The sequence below is a fragment of the Bos grunniens genome, chromosome 3 (assembly GCF_055505025.1).
Source record: "Bos grunniens cultivar Pamir isolate PY7600 chromosome 3, Bosgru_T2T1.0, whole genome shotgun sequence".
Taxonomy (NCBI): Eukaryota; Metazoa; Chordata; class Mammalia; order Artiodactyla; family Bovidae; genus Bos; species Bos grunniens.
In genome coordinates, this window is record NC_141167.1 from 100,169,201 (window position 1) to 100,191,300 (window position 22,100).

Below are 22,100 nucleotides of genomic sequence, written 5' to 3' on the forward strand. Positions count from 1 at the left end.
TTTTTCAAAACATATTTTAGCTATTCTAGTTCCTTTGCCTTTCCATACAAGTTTTATAATAATTCTGTCTATGTCTACAAAAAAATCTTGCTAGGATTTCCCTGTTACTAAGTTTTAAATTGTGGCAAAATACATAAAACACAAAGTTCACAATTTTAACCATTTTAAAGTGTACATTTCTGTGGCATTTAGTACCTTCAAAATGTTATACAACCATCACCATTATCTAGTTCCAGAATGTTTTCATCACCCCAAAAGGAAGCCCTGTTCCCACTGTGAAGTCATTCCCCAACTTCTGGCAATGACTGATTGCTTTCTGTCTCTATGGACTGGTCCATTCTGGACATTTCATATAAATGAAATCATATGTGACCTTCTGTGTCTGGCTTATTCCATTTAGCATGTTTTAGAGGTTCATCAAAGTAGTAGCATGTCAGTATTTCATTCTTTCTTTTTTTAAAATGTCTAATATTTATTCATTTGACTGTGTCAGGTCCCAGCTGTGGCACACAGGGTCCTCGCTGCATCATGCAGATCCTTCATTGCAGTGCACTGGACTCTCTAGTTGTGGCACCAGGGCTTAGCAGCTGCGCGGCATGTGAGATCCCAGCTCCCCAACCAGCAATCAAACCCACCCACATCCTCTGCATTGGAAGGCAGACTCTTAACCACTGGACCACCAGGAAAGTCCCTTTATTCTTTCTTATATCCAAATAGTATACCATTGTATGTATATACTGCAGTTTGTTTATCCATTTATTCATCAATGGACACTGGGGCTATTTCTATCTTTTGGCTATTGCTCGTATCATGCTACTATGAGTGTGCATGTACAAGTATTTATTTGAGTACCTGCTCTCAGTTCTTTGGGATCTATACCAAGGAGAGAAATTACTGCATTGTATTCTATGTTTAACATACTGAGGAACTGCCAAACTGTGCTCCACAGCAGCTGCAACATTTTATATTCCTGCCATGAGTGGATTAAGGTTTCAATTTCACCTTCTCCTTACCAACACTTGTTATTTTCCATTTTTAAAAACTATAGCCTTTCTGGAAAGTGTGAAGTGGTATCTTACTGTGATATATTTGCATTTCCTTAATGACTAATTGCATTGAGCATCTTTTCATATGCTTGCTGGTTATTTGAATATCTTCTTTGGAGAAACTAAATTCAAATCATTTGCTCATTTTTTGAGTTGTTTGTCTTTTTCTTGTTGAGTGGTAGCCTCTTCATTCTTAAAGGATATTTTTGCTGGATATAGGAATCTGGGTTGACAGTCTTCTTTCAGTGTTTGAAATAAATTGTGCCACTTCTTCTGGCCTTCGTGGTCTTTGAAGAGAAATCTGCTGTCATTCAAATTGCTTATCCCTTGTAGGCAAGGTGTCATTTTTCACCACTTTCAAGATTTTTTTCTTTTTTCAGTTTCCAGCAATTTGATGATGATATGTCTTGGCATAAATTTGTTTGGGTTTATATTCTTTATAAAGAATATATATATATTCTTTATATATCACAGATTCTTGAATCTGTGGGTTTGACTTTTGCTAAATTTGAGGAGTTACTTATTATTTCTTTTAGTACTTTTTTTAGTCCTGTTCTTTTTCTCTGATCCTTCTGGGAATCTGATGACACAAATGTTAGATCTTTTGTTATAATCCCACAAGTACCTGTGACCCTGCTTTTTTTTTAATTCCATTTTCTCTGTTGTTCAGATGGAGTAATTCCTGTTTTTTTATCTTTCAGTTCACCAATTCTTTTCTCTGTCCCCTCCACTCTGCTGTTGAGCCCATCCATTGAGAGTTTTTGTTGTATTTTTTTAGTTATAAAATTTCTGTTCAGTTTTTCTTTATATTTTCTATTTCTCTGCTTAAACTTTTCTTTGCTGGAACTTTCTAATTTTTCATTTGTTTCAAGCATGTTCACAATTGCTTGTTGAAATATTTTTATGATGATGGCCTTAAAATCTTTGTCAGATAATTCAGCCATCTCAATCATCTAGGTATTGTCTGTTTTCATTCAATTCAAGATCTTGCTTATTGACATGATGAATGCTTTTTAATTAAAGCCTGAACGTTTGGGACCCTGGATCTTATTTAAACCTTCTGTTTCAGTTGGCTGCTTCTGATACTAATCAGGTAGAGAAAGTGGTGGGTGAGATGTCTTGTGAAAACCACATAGGTGTAGAATTCTAGGTTCCCCACTTGGTCTCCATTAACACCTGAGGAGAGGGGTTCCTCATTACTGATGGGCAGGAGTAGGAGTTCCAGCTCCCTACATGGCCTTGTTATCAGCAAATGTTGGTGAAAGTACCACGAAAGTATCATGTTTCCTCTGATAGCAATCCGGCAGGGAAGATGAGGAATACTTCCTTACAGGCCTGCTGAGAATGGAAATCTAGGTATCCCACTCAGTCTTTGCTGGTGTGGGTTGATGTGGGCCACAGTTCTTTCTGTAGCATTTGGCTGGAATAGAGCAGTTATTGTCTAAAAGCTTTTTATTTTGCTAGGCTACCTCTTTCCCAGTCCTTTGACTAGAGAGAGCAGGCTTTTGTTGTTGTTATTGTTTTGGTTTTGTTTGGCTGCATCCATTGCATTTCCAGGTTGCCAGTTTCTTCAGCTCCAAGTCTGGGATATATGAGGCACTAAGAAAACCCAGGGAAATCATCACTGTGTGGTTCCTTGGGCTCTGAGGCCCCTTGCTAGTCTGCCTCTTTCTATTTTTCAGAGCCTCATATGTTGTTCTATATGAAATGTTCAGGGTTTTTAGTGGTATTAGCAGAGAGAACAGAGGAAAGTACATCTGCTCAATCTCCTCCTATCTATTCTCTTTTATTCACTTGTTTATTTGGTTTTCCTCTAGACTGTGAGCTTTTTACATGTATTTTTGTATCTTCAGTACCTACTCCGGCACATAATCTGTAAATGTTTGCAAAAAGGAAAAAAGAAAATAGAATGTGGAATGAAGTAAATGAATTGCACTCCTTCTCATTCGTCTTTAGGTGTGTAGTGCCAGGAAGGAGGAGGCTTAATCCTATTCTGAATGATGAGATTTCTCCTGGTGCTTTGAGGTTGAGAAAGGAGGCTTGCTCCAAGTAAGAGCTAATACTGCAGTACTTTCCAGTTTTTCCTGTTACTGAAAATTACCAGCAGGTGGCAGAAAAACTGATGAAAGTAGACAGTTGACCAAAACATAAGGAGGCTGATTTCCTTTGTGACACAGAAAAATAAAATGGATTGCCTTGTGCCCACCCTGGATACAATCCCAAAATGTTGCCCTGAGGGTTAGATTTTTCTTTCAACATTTGAATACAGGTAGCTGCCCAGTGGGAACAGAGATGGAGTAAAAGAAAGTGGGCTTTGTTGGGTTCCTTGGTGACTGTGACACCAGGATTACTTGGGTTTTGTGAAAATAAATGTCTAGTGTTTAGTTACTCTTCTCCCTAGGAAAGTGTGTATTGGATGACCAGAGGATTGACACTTTTCTTACACAACTGTTTAATATTGACACTTTGAAAGCAAAACGAAGCAATAAACTCCCCCAAAACATCTGGCAATGGCACCCCACTCCAGTACTCTTGCCTGGCAAGTCCCATGGACAGAGGAGCCTGGTGGGCTGCAGTCCATGGGGTCGCTAAGAGTTGGACATGACTGAGCGACTTCACTTTTACTTTTCACTTTCATGCATTAGAGAAAGCAATGGCAACCCACTCCAGTGTTTTTGCCTGGAGAATCCCAGGGACGGGGGAGCCTGGTGGGCTGCCGTCTATGGGGTCGCACAGAGTCGGACACGACTGAAGCGACTTAGCAGCAAACATCTGGCATCCTACCATTCATTTTTTCTATCAGGTCCTGCTGATTTTTGCTTCAATTTTTTAGTTCTCTTTTTCACTTATTATCAGAAGTGTTTTCTGATCGTAAATTATGGAGGCTGTTTTTAAACTTTATATTTGAACTTATGTGCAGAGAATTAATCACAGTGCAGTCTTCTGACCAAAAAATGTCTGAGAGGAGACTTGATTGTCTCTTTCATTTTTGGTTTTCTCAAATTTTTATTTTGGAAAAATACCAAATGTACAAAAATTTAAAATAATAAAATTTCAATTACCCTTCACCAAGATTCATTGTTAACATTTTGCCATATTTGCTTTCTGTCTCCTATAAAGCTAATTTGCATACATTGAGGGGTATGGTTTTTAAGATTGTTTCAGTCTAGGTATGCACTCCAGTTTTCTTTTCTTTCTCCTCTCTCCCTCTCTTCCTTCTTCATATTTGAAATTGCTGAAGCTCCAAAAGTCTTCTCTTAGTCTCCCACAAACGAATTATGCTCAGATCCTGCTGACAACCAACCACCCATGGGCTGAATCACTTTTACTTGTCTGTAATGTTCGCTTTGGTCAACAGAGTTTGGCCTAAATTCATAAGCGATTTAAAAGAAAAAAACAAAAACAAAAACTGCTATAGGACTTCTATATTCCTTAAGGAAAGATTCCTGGGAGAGCACAGCTAGGGGCTTTTACTTCCCGCTGATTGCAATTCAGGAAATACAGCAAACAGGGGAAGCTGAGAGTTTCCTATTAGTCTTTAGATCTTTTCTCCGGACATTTGTCTTTAATTTTGGAAACTGCAATCGTGTGCATACGATCCTCACTTAGCTCTGGGAGCCAAGCTGGGGTGTTCTTTCCAGGGTTTTCTACTTCAAGAAAAAAAAAGTAGTTTTTTACGAGGAAAAAGTAGTTTCGGGGTAGTTGGAGGGCCCAGTAGTGAAGAATCTCAAAATCTAGATAGCTGAAAGAACACACGTCACGGAATGGGTAAGCAGAGACACACATTGAATTAGCCTCATATATTTCTATCCGCAAAGCTTTGCTATCGTCCCTGGTGGTCTAGTGGTTAGGATTCGGCGCTCTCACCGCCGCGGCCCGGGTTCGATTCCCGGTCAGGGAAATATTCGTTTTCTCTCCTGAATACTTTTAATGATTAACTTCTTTTCTTCTACTCAGTTTCCCCATGGGTGGCCTTAGCTGAAACATAAAAAATACAGAAGAACATAAAAAATGGCTTCTACCCGTTTTTGAAATACAAAATGGAATATGCTCTACATACTGTTTTATTACAAACTATTTTTAAAGTTATTTCTAACACTTTTCAGTGGAAATAAATATACTTAAGGAAAACATATTTCTTTCAATTTATTTAATTTCTGCAAAGGTAATATAGTCACATGGTTTAGGATTCAAATATGCAAAAGGGCATAACTATTAAACCTAATTTTCACCTCTGCCTTCTAGTTTTCTTCTAATAAGGCAGTCAATAGTAAGTTTTGTAATTATACTGTAGTGTAAGTATACTATAAATATAAAAAATAAATTTTTTCTAAATGCAAGTACATGCATACATACATATATCTAAATACGTTCCTCTTTCTTACACACATGATAGCAATCCATGCACACTTTTCTGAACTTTGCCTTTTTCACTTAACATATATTTTTAAAAATAGTTCCAGATTACATATGAAGACCTTCCTCATAGTACAATACTATGTACTATGGTACATAGTATTCCATTGTATTGATACTCCATAATTAATGGAACCAGCTTCCTATTGATGACACTTAGCTACAGCTGCTGCTGCTGCTAAGTCGCTTCAGTTGTGTCCGACTCTGCGACCCCATAGACGGCAGCCCACCAGGCTCCCCCGTCCCTGGGATTCTCCAGGCAAGAACACTGGAGTGGGTTGCCATTTCCTTCTCCAATGCATGAAAGTGAAAAGTGAAAGTGAAGTTGCTCAGTCGTGTCTGACTCAGCGACCCCATGGACTGCGGCCCACTAGGCTCTTCCGTCCATGGAATTTTCTAGGCGAGAGTGCTGGAGTGGGGTTCCATTGCCTTCTCCACTTAGGATGTTATTGTAATCCCTTGCGGCCATAAAGATAATCTTCTACATGTCATTTTGTCGTCATTAGTGGCTAAGTCGTGTCTGACTCTTGGGACCCCATGGACTGAGGCCTAACAGGCTCCTCTGTCCAAGGGATTCTCCAGGCAAAAATACTGGAGTGAGTTGCCATTTCCTTCTCCAGTCATTTTGTACATGTGTAAAATAAATGTCCAAGAACTGAAATGCTGGTTCAAAAAATATGTGCATTTATGGATGGGTAATGCCAATGGCACCCCACTCCAGTACTCTTGCCTGGAGAATCCCATGGACGGAGGAGCCTGGTGGGCTGCAGTCCATGGGGTCTCTAGAGTCCGACACGACTGAGCGACTTCACTTTCACTTTTCACTTTCATGCATTGGAGAAGGAAATGGCAACCCACTTCAGTGTTCTTGCCTGGAGAATCCCAGGGATGGGAAGCCTGGTGGGCTGTCGTCTATGGGGTCGCACAGAGTCGGACACGACTAAAGCCACGCAGCAGCAGCAGCAGCAGCAGTGCCAATATGCCCTCCTTCGAGGTCCTATCAATTTATACTCCCACCAGCAATGTACAATATAAACTTTTTTTTTTTTTTTTTAAAGCTCATGTGGGTTTTCATAAAAAGAATTTGATCAATTGTGTTTCTGGACTTTTACGTTTTTGTCCTTAAAATTTTGGCTTTACAAATAACACTTTAATGAACATCTGTATGAATACATCTTGGTCTATCCTTGGATACTACTTTCTGATAAATTCATAGAAGTGGGATTACCATTTCATATATTATATGGATTAAATAATTAAATATAAGAACTGAAACAATTAAAAATAGTGGATAATTATCTTATTGGGCTGGAGAAGACTTTTTCAAGATAAAAACAAACATAGAAAGCAAAACTGACAGTTAAAACGACATAAAAACAGAAAACTGCCCATCTGAAAGCCTATAAATAATATTAAAAGACAAATGGCAAACTAGCATGTCAGTAATATACATATAAAACAAATACCCAATAGAAAAAGTCAACAAGTGTATGATTTAGTTCTCAAAACTAATACAAATAATTAGTAAAGTTTATGAAAAATGATCAACTTCAGTAATAGTACAGTAAATACAAGTTAAAATGAGACTCCAAATTTTTATGTTACACTTTCGTAAAAATAAAAAGATGATATCTAATTGACTAATATAATTTGGTAATACACTTTCGGTGAGGTTGCGCCACACAGCAATTTGGCAATATGTATCCAAATCCTAAAAATGTAGCTTTTCAATGGCAACTTTACCTCTATGCCTTTGTGCTAAGGAAGCAGTCTGAAACGCTTAACAATATATGTACAGAGATAACACCCACATTAAGGCCTGAAGTTGTCCGCTGGATTGCAGAGGCACGGTTCAAAAGACAATAAATAAGCTAAATCGATTTTCCTTAAACCTCTGAAGCAACTAAAAAACTATCACAAAATTTTTAATATACTCACAGAAGAAATCCTAGAGGTCTTCTTTTACTTTTCGTCCTTTGGCTTTGTGTTGAATATTTCTCAACCTAAATCCCTAAACATGAAAGTCAGACCAAAATAATCAACTCGTCATAGGGAAATAAACCGGTTTTGCTTCCTGTGTGCGTTGGTGGTATAGTGGTGAGCATAGCTGCCTTCCAAGCAGTTGACCCGGGTTCGATTCCCGGCCAACGCAGTGCCTATCTTTTCATCTGCCCAAACCTTGCTTGTGAAGGCCAAATGGAGGGAGAGATATCTTTTGACCACCCTTTGTCCTCAAACTCTAAGCCTTCAGGGAGATTCTAACGAGAGTGAAGCTCCAGTTTTCTTGCAGCTACCAAGCCAAGCCTATCTGCTGGGTTTGGCCTCTTGCTTAGCACCAGTTTACGATAACTGTCCTCTGGGGGGCCCTTAGGTAATGTCTGAAAAGGAGGCTGATTTTATTTGTTTTTCTGAATACTCTGAGGCGACTTAGATTTACTGAAGTCAGCCCAAGAGTCCTTAGTTTCTGAGAGCGGGCGCCAAGGAACGGTGAGGGAAGCAAGAAAAAAATAAAGGGACCTCAAAGCCTTTCGCAACTCACCAGCTCCGCTTCTCTTTCGGTTCCAACATTCAGGAAACAGAAATATCAGCTCCAGGGTACCAGGTGGAGGTGTAAATAGGCAAATGCTCTGGTTACCTAGGCCGAACGCCTTGAATATTTGAAGGGGAAAGAGAGAAGTGGTTTGAGGAAGGCGACTGGGGACGCGGTCCCGGGCTGCAGGCGACAGACCTCTCAGATCTCGACAGTGCGCCGCCGTCCAGCAAAGGGGGTGATATTGGTGCCGGCACCGCAGGATTCTCGGACCCAGATTCGGGTGTCAGACTTGGCTTCGAAGTTGTGAGTGGAAACATTTGGAATTTTCTGTGCAAATAGCGCCAATTAGGTAAAGAAAGCTACAGTAAGACAGTCCGGTTTCAAAGGATATTAAATCCAACCGCACTGCGCCGCCGCGAAAGTAGCACGCCGTGATCGTATAGTGGTTAGTACTCTGCGTTGTGGCCGCAGCAACCTCGGTTCGAATCCGAGTCACGGCATATGACTGTAGTTCGCGTCAGCAGTCTGTTTTTCGGAGACTTTTAGCTATTAAAAAAAAAACTTTGTAATCCTCTTTTGCTCAAGACTGCACCGCAGAATATGCAGTCTATGAATTAGACGAATAACTCACTCCGTGGAGCTCACTCTACGGCTCATCGACCTAGGCGAACCTGACCAGCCCCGGCAGAGGCGCTTCGGGGCGATGTGCAGCGCCTCGGAGCTTCGAGAAAAGCCTGCCTTCACCTGAGCAGAGGAGACAGCTTTTCGCGGGTGACTCGGGAACTCAGCACCTCTTCCAGAAGTTGGAGAAATGAACGTTTCGGAGGGTGGAGAGAAATCTCCCGTGAGCGCCCACGCCTGAGGCTCTGAATTCCATCCGACTTGAAATCTCAGTGGGGCTTTTACACGTAATGAATATGGTCTTTTACTCAGGTCACACGAAGTTTAGTATTTAAAAACAAAATCGTGCCCCAAATGAATAGTGAATTGGACCTATTTTCCGAGAGACGCGTCCGTCAGCTCCACCTCCATCTCACCCCCTGGTCCTAATGGTTGAACCGGGAAAAGGGTTTCGGACCCGGAAGGAAGCAGGAGGCTCAACACCAATATTTCGCGAGAGCAGGTTCCCGCTCCCCTCCTAATCCCTGCGGCAGTTTGCGCCTGTCATCCCCGTTCCCTCGCGCTTCTTCGCCTCCTTTTCAGTATTCCGGGTCCCAGACACCGGGTTCTCAAAGGAATTTGCTAACCAAAAGGTCTCAAAACCTGTATAAAAGGAATCTGAAGTAACGTCGGGGTTTCCGGATTCGTGATTCCTGGGTCCTCCGCGAGCCCCCTTGGCCTCTCGCAGTCCCGTCACTATCGAAGGGTCGAGTTTTTTGGTGGCAAAGGCTTCTAGTACATTTATAAAATCCTAGAGCCCGAGAATTCTTTCAAATTAAATTTCGTGTATCTTTGACCGTGAAGGTAGGCCTTTGAAAGAAACTATACTTCTATAGGAAAGACCGCTTGCACCGGTGCCCGGCTAGCTCAGTCGGTAGAGCATGAGACTCTTAATCTCAGGGTCGTGGGTTCGAGCCCCACGTTGGGCGACTTAAGCTTTTGTTTTTCCTACCCACCTTCGGTTTTATTCAATCTTCCTTTATTCGCTGCCAACTGAACCAGCAGCTTCTAAATAACTATTGTTGTCACTGCTGTTTTAAACTTCAGTTAACTATTCCAGAAATCGCCTCTATTTGCCCGAATTTCAGCAAAAAGAGGAATCTGGGCTACCGATTCCAGCATCTCAGGTTGAGACCTGGGGTCCCTGATCCACGGCTCCCTGGAACCAGGTTCCTCCGAGGACCGAATCCGGGGCCCGCGGAGCTCGCCCTTTGTTCTGTTTCGACTTGCCCCACCTAGAAGACGTCTTAAGATAGGGGTCCCCAGCCCTTGGGTCCGCTGCCTGTTATGAACCGGGCTGCACAGCAGGAGGTGAGCTTCATCGGCTGTTCCCCATCGCTCCCCATCCTTCGTATTACCTCCCGAACACCATCCCCGCACCCCGCACCCCCCTCACCCTCACCCCCACCCCAGCTGTGGAAAAACTGTCTTCTTGGTGTCAGGAACCTACTTCCTGGTGTCAAAAAGTTGGGGCCTGCACTGTCTTAGGACACGACCAAACGGAAACACTTTCGTTCTCTTTTAGTCAGTGGGAAATTCTGGATGAGGTTTTGAAGTGCCTTCTTAGGTAGTTAAAATGTTCGCCGTTAGGTGCTAAGCAAAGTGCCTTTGCTTTCTGGGTTTTGAAACGTCCATCAGCCTCAAAGGACTGATCTCCAAAAGAAAAAGAGGAGAGGGCCCAGGAGAAGACGCTGAGAAGGAGGGACGCGGAAGAGCTAAGAAAGGGGGAAAGGATCGGGAGGAGCAAGGATGAAGGCCTGGAGCAGGGCAGATGGGCAGATTGCAGTGCTGTTGTTGGATGAATATATCCTGTCTCTCTGGAACGCTGCACGCAAGCTTTTTGAATTGGCTATATTGATCGGTCATTTTGAGTTAACTATGGATCGAACTTTGCTCTACCCGGAAGGCTCGAAATTGTTTACAATGTCCCTGTTAAGTCTCCCATTCAGTGTTGTGATGGGTGGTGTGAGTAAAGTCCGTGTTTTCAAGGTGAGTGGAAGCCGAGTTTGGCACCAGTCATTAGGCTTCTTCATCACAATGCGGAGATTCCCTCTTAATTGGTCATACACATCTTCCCACTTCTTCAGAAGGATCATTGGCCAGTCCTACTTTTTTTTAAAGTTTGTAAATATTTAGACTCCATTATATATGGAACCATCTCCAAAATCATCAATACAGTAGCCAATTCTCAAGGTGTTGTGTCAAGACAAGCACCACCAAAATCATCTGGAAACTTTTGAGAAATGCAAATCCTCAAGCCCTACCTCAGACCTGCAGATTCAGAAACTCTTGAGGTGGGCCCAACAGACAGACTCACCAGGTGATTTGGATAAATGCTCAAGTTCAGGAACAGCTGTATTAGAGCAACTTCCTTTCCTATCAACCAAGATGTACCATGTTCTTGGGTAGGATACTCAACATCAGAAAGAACACCTCTCCTTAACCTGATGTCTGAATTTAACAGTTTTCATTAAAATGTCAAGAAATTTTTTTTAATTCAAACCAGATAACATAATCCTAAAGTTTAAATGGAAAAATAACAAGCAGTAACTGTCAGGGAAATTCTTTTTTAGAAAGAGGAATGAGGATGGACTAACCCTATGAAATATTAAAATGCCATAAATTATAATGATTAAAGTGATAAAATATCTTGTATGAATGAAACAGCAATCAATAGGACAGCATAAAGTCCAAAAATAGACCAAAATACATAAAAAATGTAATATAGTAGAAAGAGGGACTCAAATCAATAATTCTAATGAACATTTTTTTAATAACTAGGTAGCTGTCTGAGAAAAAAAATAATGGTCAATGAATATCATACCCTTTGTGTGTTCAGTCGCTTAGTCTTGTCAGACTCTTTGAGACCGCATGGACTGTAGCCTGCCAGGCTCCTCTGCCCATGGAACTCTCCAGGCAAGAATACTGGAGTGGGTTGCCGTGGCCCCCTCTAGGGGATCTTTCTGACCCAGGGATGGAAACCGCATCTCCTGCATCACAGGCAGAGTCTTTACCACTAAGCCACACCAAGGAAGCCCAGTGACATCCTTTACATAAAAGTAAATTCCAAATTGATCAAAGATTTAAAATAAAAATGAAAAGGAACATAAAATTCTTGTAGAAACATGAAAATTATTTTTTCTTGGTGTGTGTGTGGAAAAGGCTGTTCTATGACACAAACTCAGTCCTGAGAGAAAATATTGATGAATTTCACTATATAAATGAATGGACTTTCCATAAAAAAAGTTGAAAGACAAATAACAATTTGGGGAAGTATTTGCAACTCATATCGTGTTAAAAACCCTCCATTTTGAGTTAATGCTTCAGTTTATCGACATCCTTCTCACAGGCCCCTTGTGACTGCACACACAAAAACAACTGAAACCCTTGAAAAGCAACCCAACCAGGACTCTAACTTTCCCCTCCTCCCTCCACTTCCCTGTCTCCCTGCTGCTCCCTCCTCCTCTTTCCTTCCTCTCTTTCTCCATCTTGGGTTGCTTTCCTTAGATCCCACTCAGGACCCCAGTGAAGGCTGCAGCCCATAGGCCCTGGCTCTCACTGCTCCCCACTTGTTCAACTGAACACCCTACTGATTGCACTTCTGTGTGGCCCTGCGCTTGCCAGCGGTGACCCCAATCTGGGACCGGTGAGTATAATAACCTTCTCTTCTGGTTCTCCTCCCTTCCTGTGGCTGCACCAAATTTATCATACCATGCTGGACATCTACATTTTTAGAACACACATCATGTACAAAAGACTAATTTCCCTAATATTTACAGAACTATAAGCCAACAAGAAATAAACCAATAACCCAATAAAAATAGCAAACATATAAAGAATAGAAAATATAAAAGGCTTGCCCATATGAGAAGATACTTAACATTCAACATTGCTATTAACAAAAGTAGTGCAATTTAAAACTAAGTTGAAATAAATTTTCAGCTATAGGAAATGGTAAATTTCTTGAAGTTTAATATGTTGGAGAGTGAATAAACATTGTTAACAAGAGGGTAAATTGGTACAAGTTCTACAGGGTGCTTTTCGAGCAATATAAAAAATTTTCACAAACTTTTTTTTTACTTCAGCAATCCACATTTAGAAGTTTATCCTACAATATAGCTATACAAGTGTGAAATTGTGTACAAAGTTATTCAAGAAACACTTTTTATTAACTAAAAAATTGGAAATTCTCCAAAGGTCCATCAGTTTGGGGGTGACTAAATAAATGGCAATACAACCACACAATTAAATATAGCTGTAGAAAAGAATGCAATGGCACCCCATTCCAGTACTCTTGCCTGGAAAATCCCATGGACGGAGGAGCCTGGTGGGCTGCAGTCCATGGGGTCACTACGAGTAGGACATGACTGAGCAACTTCACTTTCACCTTTCACTTCCATGCATTGGAAAAGGAAATGGCAACCCACTCCAGTGTTCTTGCCTGGAGAATCCCAGGGATGGGGGAGCCTGGTGGGCTGCTGTCTATGGGGTCGCACAGAGTCAGACACGACTGAAGAGACTTAGCAGCAGCAGCAGCAGAAAACAATGAGAAAGCTCTTGAGAGAAGCCTTACAGAAATTGGTTATAATTCAATAATAAATACATGGAAAATTAAGCAAATGGAAAAGTAACGTAATTGTTACTGCCAAGGGAAAAATATATTCAAAAAGTGATCACATTAAATTCTCTGTCAATGGTTTGTATAGTAAAAATGATAATCATTAATTTCTCAAAATTATGACACAAGCATATTGATATATTAGGGTTTCCCAGAGAAACAGAACCAATAGAAGATACACACATATGTATATAGAAATTTAGTTTGTATACAGAGATGTTATTGTGGAGGGTGGTAAATCTATAACTCTTCAGGGTAGGCCAACAGGCTGGGGACCCAGGGAAGAATTGATGTTGTAACTCTCACCTGAAAACAGAATCTAGAGGCAGAATTCTTCCTTCCTTTGGGGATCTAAGTCTTTTTCTCTTAGGGCCTTCAGTGGCTTAGATGAGGCCTACTCACATTTTGGAGGATAATCTGCTTTACTCAGAGTCTACTGACTTAAATGTTAATTTCATCTAAAAAATACCTTCAAAGGAACATCTGGATTAATATTTGACCCCAGTATCTGGGTACCATGGCCTAGCCAGACTGACACATAAAATTAACCGTCACAATTGGGAAAATGGAAAAGTGAAAAATGTATACGTGTGTGTAGTGCTAAGTGTCGTGGGAATATGTAAAGGAGAGATAAAGTGCCTAAAACTAGAAAATCAAGAATTAACATTATTTGTTTATAGAAACAGATTAATAGCCAATCACTGATTAAAAGAATTTGAAGTAGTTACTTCTAGGGACCAAGAAATGGCAGAGAGGTTCAGGGGACTGTCGGTTTTCATTACCAGGTTTGTAAGTGTTTGACTTTCTAAACTATGTGCATATATAAGCTTGCTAAACATAAATACTAAATAAAAAAGCTTTTCATATGTTGTAATGATTCAAGTATTTTACCAATTTGTTGTCTTTTGAATATTGTAGAGGAACAGTTCTGCTGTGGCACCCAAGTGACATTCTATGTATTTGCACAGGCCACACAAGCGAAGACTTGAAGTGCAACTATTGTGAAACTTACCACAAGGCAAAGCACCTTGTGATTGTCCCCAAACAGGAGAGGATGGGAGGCCTGTGAAGAGCAGCCAGGAGACAGTTTCCATTCCCCTCCCTGTCTACCCTGGGACAGTTTTTCATTGCCTTGCAGCTTCTAATCACACTTAAGGCATTCTGCTTACCTCCCCACTCCTTCTCTGAAGACAGCTGCAGACTGTAAAACTCTTAGCTGCAGTCTAGAATTAACTCCTCAATAACAGAGTATCCCACAACTTGCATTACAGTCACTGACCCCTTTTGTTTCAGTGACATCTTTTTGGATGTTGGAGATGAGGAGTCGTGAAGTCTATACCTTCAACTACTCTTCCTTTTGTTGTATATGTAAGTAATAAATCGTTTGAATCTAAAAGTGGCTTGTCATTGCAATGAGAAGGCCGTGCACCTCAACTAGAGAAAAGCCTGTGCAGCAACAAAGACCAAGCACAGTCAAAAATAAAAAAAATAATGACAATAATAATAAAAGTGACTTATATCTTTACAAGCTGAATCACCCAGGCCTTGGCTTTGCCAGATGTTGAGTGCTTCATTTACCTTTTTTTTTTAAGCTACATATGTACATGTGAAAGTGGCTCAGATCTGTTCAACTCAGTCCATGGAATTCTTCAGGCCAGAATACTGAAGTTGGTATCCTTTCCCTTCTCCAGGGTATCTTCCTGTCCCAGGAATCGAATTGGGATCTCCTGCATTGCAGGCAGATTCTTTACCTACTGAGCTATCAGAGAAGCCCTTTTTTAGCTAAACAAATTCTTAAACCTTTTATGTAGGTAAAGGTATTGGGTTTTTTTCCTTTCCCTAGGGATTTTGAGTTTTATGTCATTCTTAGAAAAAAAATTTCCCTGCAAGACAGTAGAAGTTTTATTAGGGGTATTTTCTGAAGGAAGAAAGTTGTAATTGTACTTCTGCTAATGAGCTAAACAGATGCAATGAGCTCTCAGATAACTTTGTGGCATATTCCCTGAGGCCCTCTGAAACCCAGACCTGCTGAGGAGTAAGAGGGTTTCCTGGGACCTACCAACTCAGTATTCTTGGGCTCTAAGAAGGGGATGCAGTCACTAAACAGATGGTGCAACATCTTAGGGCTAGCTATAGTGAAGAGCATTTACTAGGCCTGATTGGCCAAGGGGAGAGAGCTGTTTCTAGAACCTGGGAAAGCAATAGTTGTAGGTAAGGCTGTAACTATAGTATAGTGCCACTGAACAGTAACTGTCCTGGGGAGTGGCAAAGAACACAACTACTGCCAACCTGCAGGAAACAATTATCCTGACTTCGTATTCCTCCCACCCTCCCCATTCCCAGTCAGTACATCCCATTGGCTGTAGCCAACAAGAAGCAGTGGGCAGAGTCTTTCTGCACAGTTCAAGAAGACTCTTTCTGGGGTGTATAATAGGGTGGTTCATGATGAGAATATATCTGGAGGAACAAATGCATAATACCCAGCAAATACGGTCTTTCCATTCTTGAGATTAAAAATAAATAGTCCCATGTGCTCTCTCTCCTCCACCCACACTGCTTCCCCTGTTATTAACTTCCTGCACTGGTGTGGTACATTTGTTACAATTGATGAACCAATATTGATTCATTATTATTAATGTTAATGGTTTCCACTGGGTTCATGCTTTGTGTTGTACAGTTCTAGTCCTGAGATTTTTAATTGTGAAAGCATCTCATTAGCTGCATTTTGTATCAATAGGTTTTTCAAAGGAGGTTTTTTAATTTCCTGAATTCTTTCATTTATTTGAGAATATTTATTTGTTGTTTTTAGACCTGTATGATATCTGGACTGGAGATATGTATGTATGTATACTTTTAACTGGCTGCTTTTCATGCCATAGCTAGATTCTCTTTTCCACAAAAATACTGGTAATGCAAATGAAATTTCAAAATGTAGAGGTTTTAGATTTTTTTCTTTTCATTTTTGTTTGTTAAATTAATTATCCGTGAGCTTCTAGCTCAAATCAGACAAGCAAACAAGGGGAGAAAGAAGCAAAAGAAAATTCTTTGGGATTTCTAGATCCCAATGCTTTAAGAAGTCATAGAAATTGGCCAGTCATGGCTGGCCTTGTGGCTTCAGCATCCTATAGTCAAGTTTGAGTTACAGCAGGTGAATATAGCCTGGTTTGCCCAAGGTTTTTAATATATATATTTATAAAGTAGGTGACTATTTTGTTATAAAAATTATAAAGTCATGCTGTTGACTTTATTAAAAATAAATTTTTAAAATTTTATTTAAAATAAATTTGTTTATTGATAACCACCAGGTTGGTATTTGGCCTTTGGGAATGAGTAGTGGAGGTGAGAATTTTCTCAATATATGTACCTTTCTATAATTCCTTGATTTTCTGTGTATAAACACACACACACAATCTCTCCAGGAAGAAAAAATAAAAGAACTACACAGGACAACTTCTCTCCCACTCATGTGACTATTAAGTCTGTGCAATTAAGTCACTATGAAGGCATTTTAGACACTTGAGGAATGTCTATGTTACCACCTATTCTGCACTGAACGTCCCAAGTTCATATGTTGAAGCACTAACTCCCCAGTGTAACAGTATTAGAAGGTGGAGCCGTTGGCAGGTAGTTAGGTTTAGATGAGTTTCTGAGGGTGTGGCCCTCACTAATGCTGGGATTAGTGTTCTTACAAAAACAGAAGGGGCGGCAGTTTTCCTTTCTCAGTGTACAAGCCTTCTGCAAGCCTCTGGGAAGACCCTCACCAAGAACTATATCTGTCCCGGACTCTGATCTTGGACTTTGCAGCCTCCAGAACTTTGAGATAATCTGAAGTTGCAAGAAAGGACTTTGAGCAAGTAAAAGGGTACGTCCCTGGGTGGGCTCGAACCACCAACCTTTCGGTTAACAGCCGAACGCGCTAACCGATTGCGCCACAGAGACACGAGGACTTGGTGCTCTTAATTTGTGTCCTGATCCCAGAAATTGCTTTTCAGCCTCTCTCCGGGACTACCTTCATATTCCCATACTTCGGAAACCGGAGGTGTGCGCGAGACCCTGAAGCCCGGAGTTGGTGTCGCTGGTCACGTTTGGACATCGATAGAACTTCTGAGAGTCAGCTAAGGGGTTCTGAGGGCCGAAAGCCAGATCCACAGCCTTCCCACCGGCTCCTCCCCACCTCAATGCCCGCCCTGCGCCAGGTGACTACCGCAGCCTCCCGGACTGAGGGCGTCCACGTTACCACTCCGTGCCAAGGACACGAACCGGCTGTGCCCCCACTGCGTTGCCCACGCCCTGTGCCTCCAGCTGTGGACTCCGACCCGCAGGCATCTCGGAATTGCTCGCGATGCAGCGGGTCCTCCAGGGCAGGGCCTCGCACCTAGTAGTTCAGTTCAGTTCAGTTGCTCAGTCATGTCCAACTCTTTGCGACCCCATGGACTGCAGCACGCCAGGCTTCCCTGTCCATCACCAACTCCCGGAGCCTACTCAAACTCATGTCCACCGCATCATAAATGCTGGGTGAAGGATGCATACTACCCCAAGGTCCTAGGGCAACGAAGAATTCCAGTGTGTGCTTTAAGCTTTTGGACCTACGAGGAACTCTGGAAACGGAAGGCGGGAAAGGTTTCTCCAAGCCGGAGGCACTTTTGTTCCCGGAGCTGATTAAAAACTAGGCAAAGGTCCCGACTTTGGACATGTGCGCACTGGGACCGAAGCGAGCTCCCCACCGTGGACTGCGATTCAGCCGCAGTCTGGGGTCGTCCATCCTAAGGGGAAGGGAGGGTCGACCAGGGAAAGCTGAAGAAGAGGAGACAGCGAGTGGGAGTGGAGGCAGCCCGAGGAGGGACGAAGAGCGCGCGTGCTGGTGCTCTGGCCACTGAGGGAAAAGGCCAAAAGAAAACGGAAAATGCCTATTTTCGTTAGATCACTTTGATTACTCTTTCCCTGCCTCCTTTCTGTCCGCCACCGCGCTGACCACGATTGTTTACTGTTGTATGCTCTCGAATTGGAATGACATGTTCCTCTCTGAAATGCTTGGCTAAAGACCACCACGTCATGAGGAGTCCAAACCTCTAAGCGGGTGGCGAGGGGCCCGCGGTCCCGCGCGGTAGAGGGAGCACACCCCCGGCTCACCACAGGACTGTTGAAAACGCCCCCCAGGGCGACTCCGACTCCGCCCCAGCCCTCCGCGGCAGCGAGTCGGCGGCGCGCTGCCTCTCCGCCTTCCTTGCCGAGGAATATTAAATGTTACTAACCCGGCGTACTGTCTAGTAGATGCACTGTCAGAGAAGGCCTAGTATCATTCCTGGAGTAATGCTGATTGTTTACTAAAGGTAGGATGATGACAACTGCAGCTTTAATCCCACATTAATAGAGTTGGAAGTCCACAATAGTTTTGTAGTCTTGTGTGGGCTACCTACAAGCAGGAGCTCTGACTTTTTTTCCTCAGTAATAAAATTAGCTAATACTCTATTTATCAATATGCGTGTTCCTTTGAGTCTGGATTTATTTCCCCAACAGCCCCCACAGAAGAGATGGAAGATGCGGCGGTGGGGGTGTGCTGAGACACAGAAAGTGCATTTGGTGCTGCGTGAACACTCCCTTGTGACCTTGGAGAAAAGTACTCAGAATTGTCGTGGAGTGTCAGAAAATTCCAATAACAGGACTAAGAAGGTGGATCTGGTAAATCTCATTCTTGGGATGAATTGGAAAAGATCATTACGTCTTGGATGTCTGAGGTTCCACCTGGGCGGAAATGAGCAGGGAGAGGCCTTTCTACAAGACCCGGTGAGGGTGAAGTTGCCCCCTAAACCCGACCCCACCTCTGGGCAGTAGTTTCCACCCACTAGCTGGGTTTCTGCTTGAGCTCAGAAGCAGCACGGTGCCCCGGGGAGGAGGGAATCCATTACACTTATTACAAACCTAGTTCCTCATTAGCAGCTCTCAGAGTTTGCCTTCGGTCTTCGCTAAGCCGTTTTACATTTGGGCCACTGATCCCAAGCTGGTAGGGAGGAAAGCTCATGGTTCTTCGTCATCCTGCTAGCTCAGTTTGTAGCGTGCAAAACTTCTAATTTTAGTCTTGAGCGTAGCCCAGCATCCAGTGCATTTTATTTGGTTTTCTTTGGATTAGTAGCCGCAGTTTCAGGGCTGTAAGGGAGCTTGTGGTCCTTCTCATTGGAACTCTGTTCCAGGAACCACTACTTTTTCTCAGTTTGGATAGTAAAAATAGTGATGTACAGTAGTTTTAATTCCTCTGAGGCTGGCAGATCCCATGATCTCTTATTTTGCACCACCCCAACTCTAGGGTTATCTTGGGTCTAAGCATGGGGAGGTTGATTGTGTAAGCTCAGCCTTCCTGCTCATCCTTTCTGTGATGCTGCGGAAGCCCCAGAGACAATTGTATTTGATTCTGTGCATTAAAATTCATTGATCTAAGAAGGCTGTGCAGGTTTCAGCAGATCACCAGGGGAGGTTTTTGGTAGAAGAAAGATTAAAAACCCAAACACATAGAGGCATTGGTGGGACCAAGCCCCAGGCCCTGGGTGCAGCCTATTTACAGGCGGGGAAGAAATGGAAAGGAAGACTCAGAAGAAAGAAGGGCAGAACTGGGAGGAAGAATAGGAAAGGGGAGGAAAGAAACAGATTCAAAGGAGAAATTTAGTCACTGGTCCCCAGTTATATGACAGCTTATCTCTCTGGGCCTCCCCTAGCAACCTTTGGCTTAAGGCAGACACCCTTCCACCCATCTGATTCTGGGAATTCAAACATTTCCTATTAGGTCTACCAAGCCTACACCAAGGGCCCTCTTGTCCCTTTTAGATAGCTTTTTGCAAATCCTTTCTTTTGTGGTCCTAGGAGAGTTTGCAGGAGAGGCAAACCTCACCCTAAGCCTCTTGGGGTCTCCAGCTAGGCCTGAGAATTAGATTGACATAAGACAGACTAACAGGAGGAAAACATATTGATTGTCATATGTCCATGGGAACTCCAATAGGAAAGTGAAAACCCAAAGAACTGGCTGCTGCTGCTGCTGCTAAGTCGCTTCAGTCATGTCCGACTCTGTGCGACCCCATAGACGGAAGCCCACCAGGCTCCCCTGTCCCTGGGATTCTCCAGGCAAGAACACTGGAGTGGGTTGCCATAGACCCAAGCATTTATATACTAGGTTGAACAGACAGGTGATGATGAAAAAGTAAAATATATGGGAAGACTAAAGGAAGATATGAGTTAACAAAATCTGTTTGTGTGGATTTCTCTGGGCCTTGACTTCCTGTCTCTGGTGATAAGAATGTACTTGCTGTTTTCCAAATGCCTTTAGCTCAAAATAATTCTTAGGCCAAATTGGCATGTTTTGGAGTAGCATGTAGTTGAAGCATTGGAACATAGCCAAAGAACAGGATACTGAGCCATGTCTCCTCGTGGTACTGTGAGGTCACCATGCTGAAACTGAATTCAGCAGGCCCAGATCAGTCCTAGTAGCACTTGTTAATAAAGTTAAAAAAAAAAAAAATTCTTCAGCCAGGTCATTTGTAAATATGGAAAACAATGTTCAGCTTATTTAGACATCATAATGCTCCTGCCTAAACCTTAATTTTAAAGTCACTGAAAATAATCCAGGACTTCCACCTACAGCCATAGTATAATAATGTCAATCCATTAGACTTCTTGCCTGCAGTTCAGTTCCGTTCAGTCGCTCAGTTGTGTCTGACTCTTTGAGACCCCATGAACCGCAGCCGCAGCACGCCAGGCTTCCCTGTCCAGCACCAACTCTCAGAGTTTACCCAAATTCATGTCCATTGAGTTGGTGATGCCATCCAATCATCTCATCCTCTATTGTCCCCTCCTCCTCCTGCCGTCAATCTTTCCCAGCATCAGGGTCTTTTCAGATGAGTCAGCTCTTCCCATCAGGTGGCCAAAGTATTGGAGTTTCAGCTTTAGCATCAGTCCTTCCAATGAACACCCAGGACTGATCTCCTTTAGGATCTTCAGGATGGAGTGGTAGGATCTCCTTGCAGTCCAAGGGACTCGCCAGAGTCTTTTCCAACACCACAGTTCAAAAGCATCAAATCTTCGGCGCTCAGCTTTCTTCACAGTCCAACCCTCACATCCATACATGACCACTGGAAAAACCATAGCCTTGACTGTCAGACAGACCTTTGTTGGCAAAGTAATGTGTCTGCTTCTGAATATGCTATCTAGGTTGGTCATAACTTTTCTCCCAAGGAGTAAGCGTCTTTTAATTTCATGGCTGCAATCACCACCTGCAGTGATTTTGGAGCCCCCCAAAATAAAGTCTGACATTGTTTCCACTGTTTCCCCACCTATTTCCCATGAAGTGATGGGACCAGATGCCCATGGTCTTCGTTTTCTGAATGTTGAGCTTCAAGCCAACTTGTTCACTCTGCTCTTTCACTTTCATCAAGAGGCTCCGTAGTCTTCACTTTCTGCCATAAGGGTGGTGTCATCGGCATATCGGAGGTTATTGATATTTCTCCCGGCAATCTTGATTCCAGCTTGTGCTCCTTGCCTTAAACAACCATAAAAATGGGCAAAATGTGTGAAGCACCTGGTTATACACACTGGACAGAGACAGTGCAAGACTGTGAGTGCCTGAGAGAGAGTTGTGGGAATGACCTGATGGTGGTACAGCAAGCAGAGCATGGTGCTCACACAAAGCTAAGGCAGAGATCAGAGGGCAACTGAAACAACTAGAATCTGTAGAGAAGGAGAAAGGAGAGAACAGTTTACAGGCTAGTTTTCAAAAGTCTATATTGGGTCTCCTGCCAGTCATTTGCTGAGTGCTAGGCTGGCTGCTCATGGGTGGAGTGCTTAT

General features: G+C 42.6%; 1 long non-coding RNA gene and 5 other non-coding genes across 6 annotated transcripts; 4 read left to right on the forward strand and 2 right to left on the reverse strand.

Annotated features, from left to right (window-relative positions):
- Positions 1 to 4,032: 4,032 nt before the first annotated feature.
- Positions 4,033 to 8,323, reverse strand: LOC147376263 (uncharacterized). The gene is made up of 3 exons (XR_015160906.1): positions 8,002 to 8,323; positions 7,401 to 7,473; positions 4,033 to 5,024 (listed from the first exon to the last, which is right to left on the reverse strand). It is a non-coding gene; the product is annotated as an uncharacterized LOC147376263 (long non-coding RNA).
- On the forward strand, positions 4,876 to 4,947 carry TRNAE-CUC (transfer RNA glutamic acid (anticodon CUC)). The gene has a single exon. It is a non-coding gene; the product is annotated as a tRNA-Glu (tRNA).
- On the forward strand, positions 7,543 to 7,614 carry TRNAG-UCC (transfer RNA glycine (anticodon UCC)). The gene has a single exon. It is a non-coding gene; the product is annotated as a tRNA-Gly (tRNA).
- Positions 8,324 to 8,423: 100 nt separating the features above from the next.
- On the forward strand, positions 8,424 to 8,495 carry TRNAH-GUG (transfer RNA histidin (anticodon GUG)). The gene has a single exon. It is a non-coding gene; the product is annotated as a tRNA-His (tRNA).
- A 1,016-nt stretch (positions 8,496 to 9,511) lies between these two features.
- Positions 9,512 to 9,584, forward strand: TRNAK-CUU (transfer RNA lysine (anticodon CUU)). Its single transcript has one exon. It is a non-coding gene; the product is annotated as a tRNA-Lys (tRNA).
- Positions 9,585 to 17,138: 7,554 nt separating this feature from the next.
- On the reverse strand, positions 17,139 to 17,212 carry TRNAN-GUU (transfer RNA asparagine (anticodon GUU)). Its single transcript has one exon. It is a non-coding gene; the product is annotated as a tRNA-Asn (tRNA).
- Between the last annotated feature and the right edge of the window lie 4,888 nt (positions 17,213 to 22,100).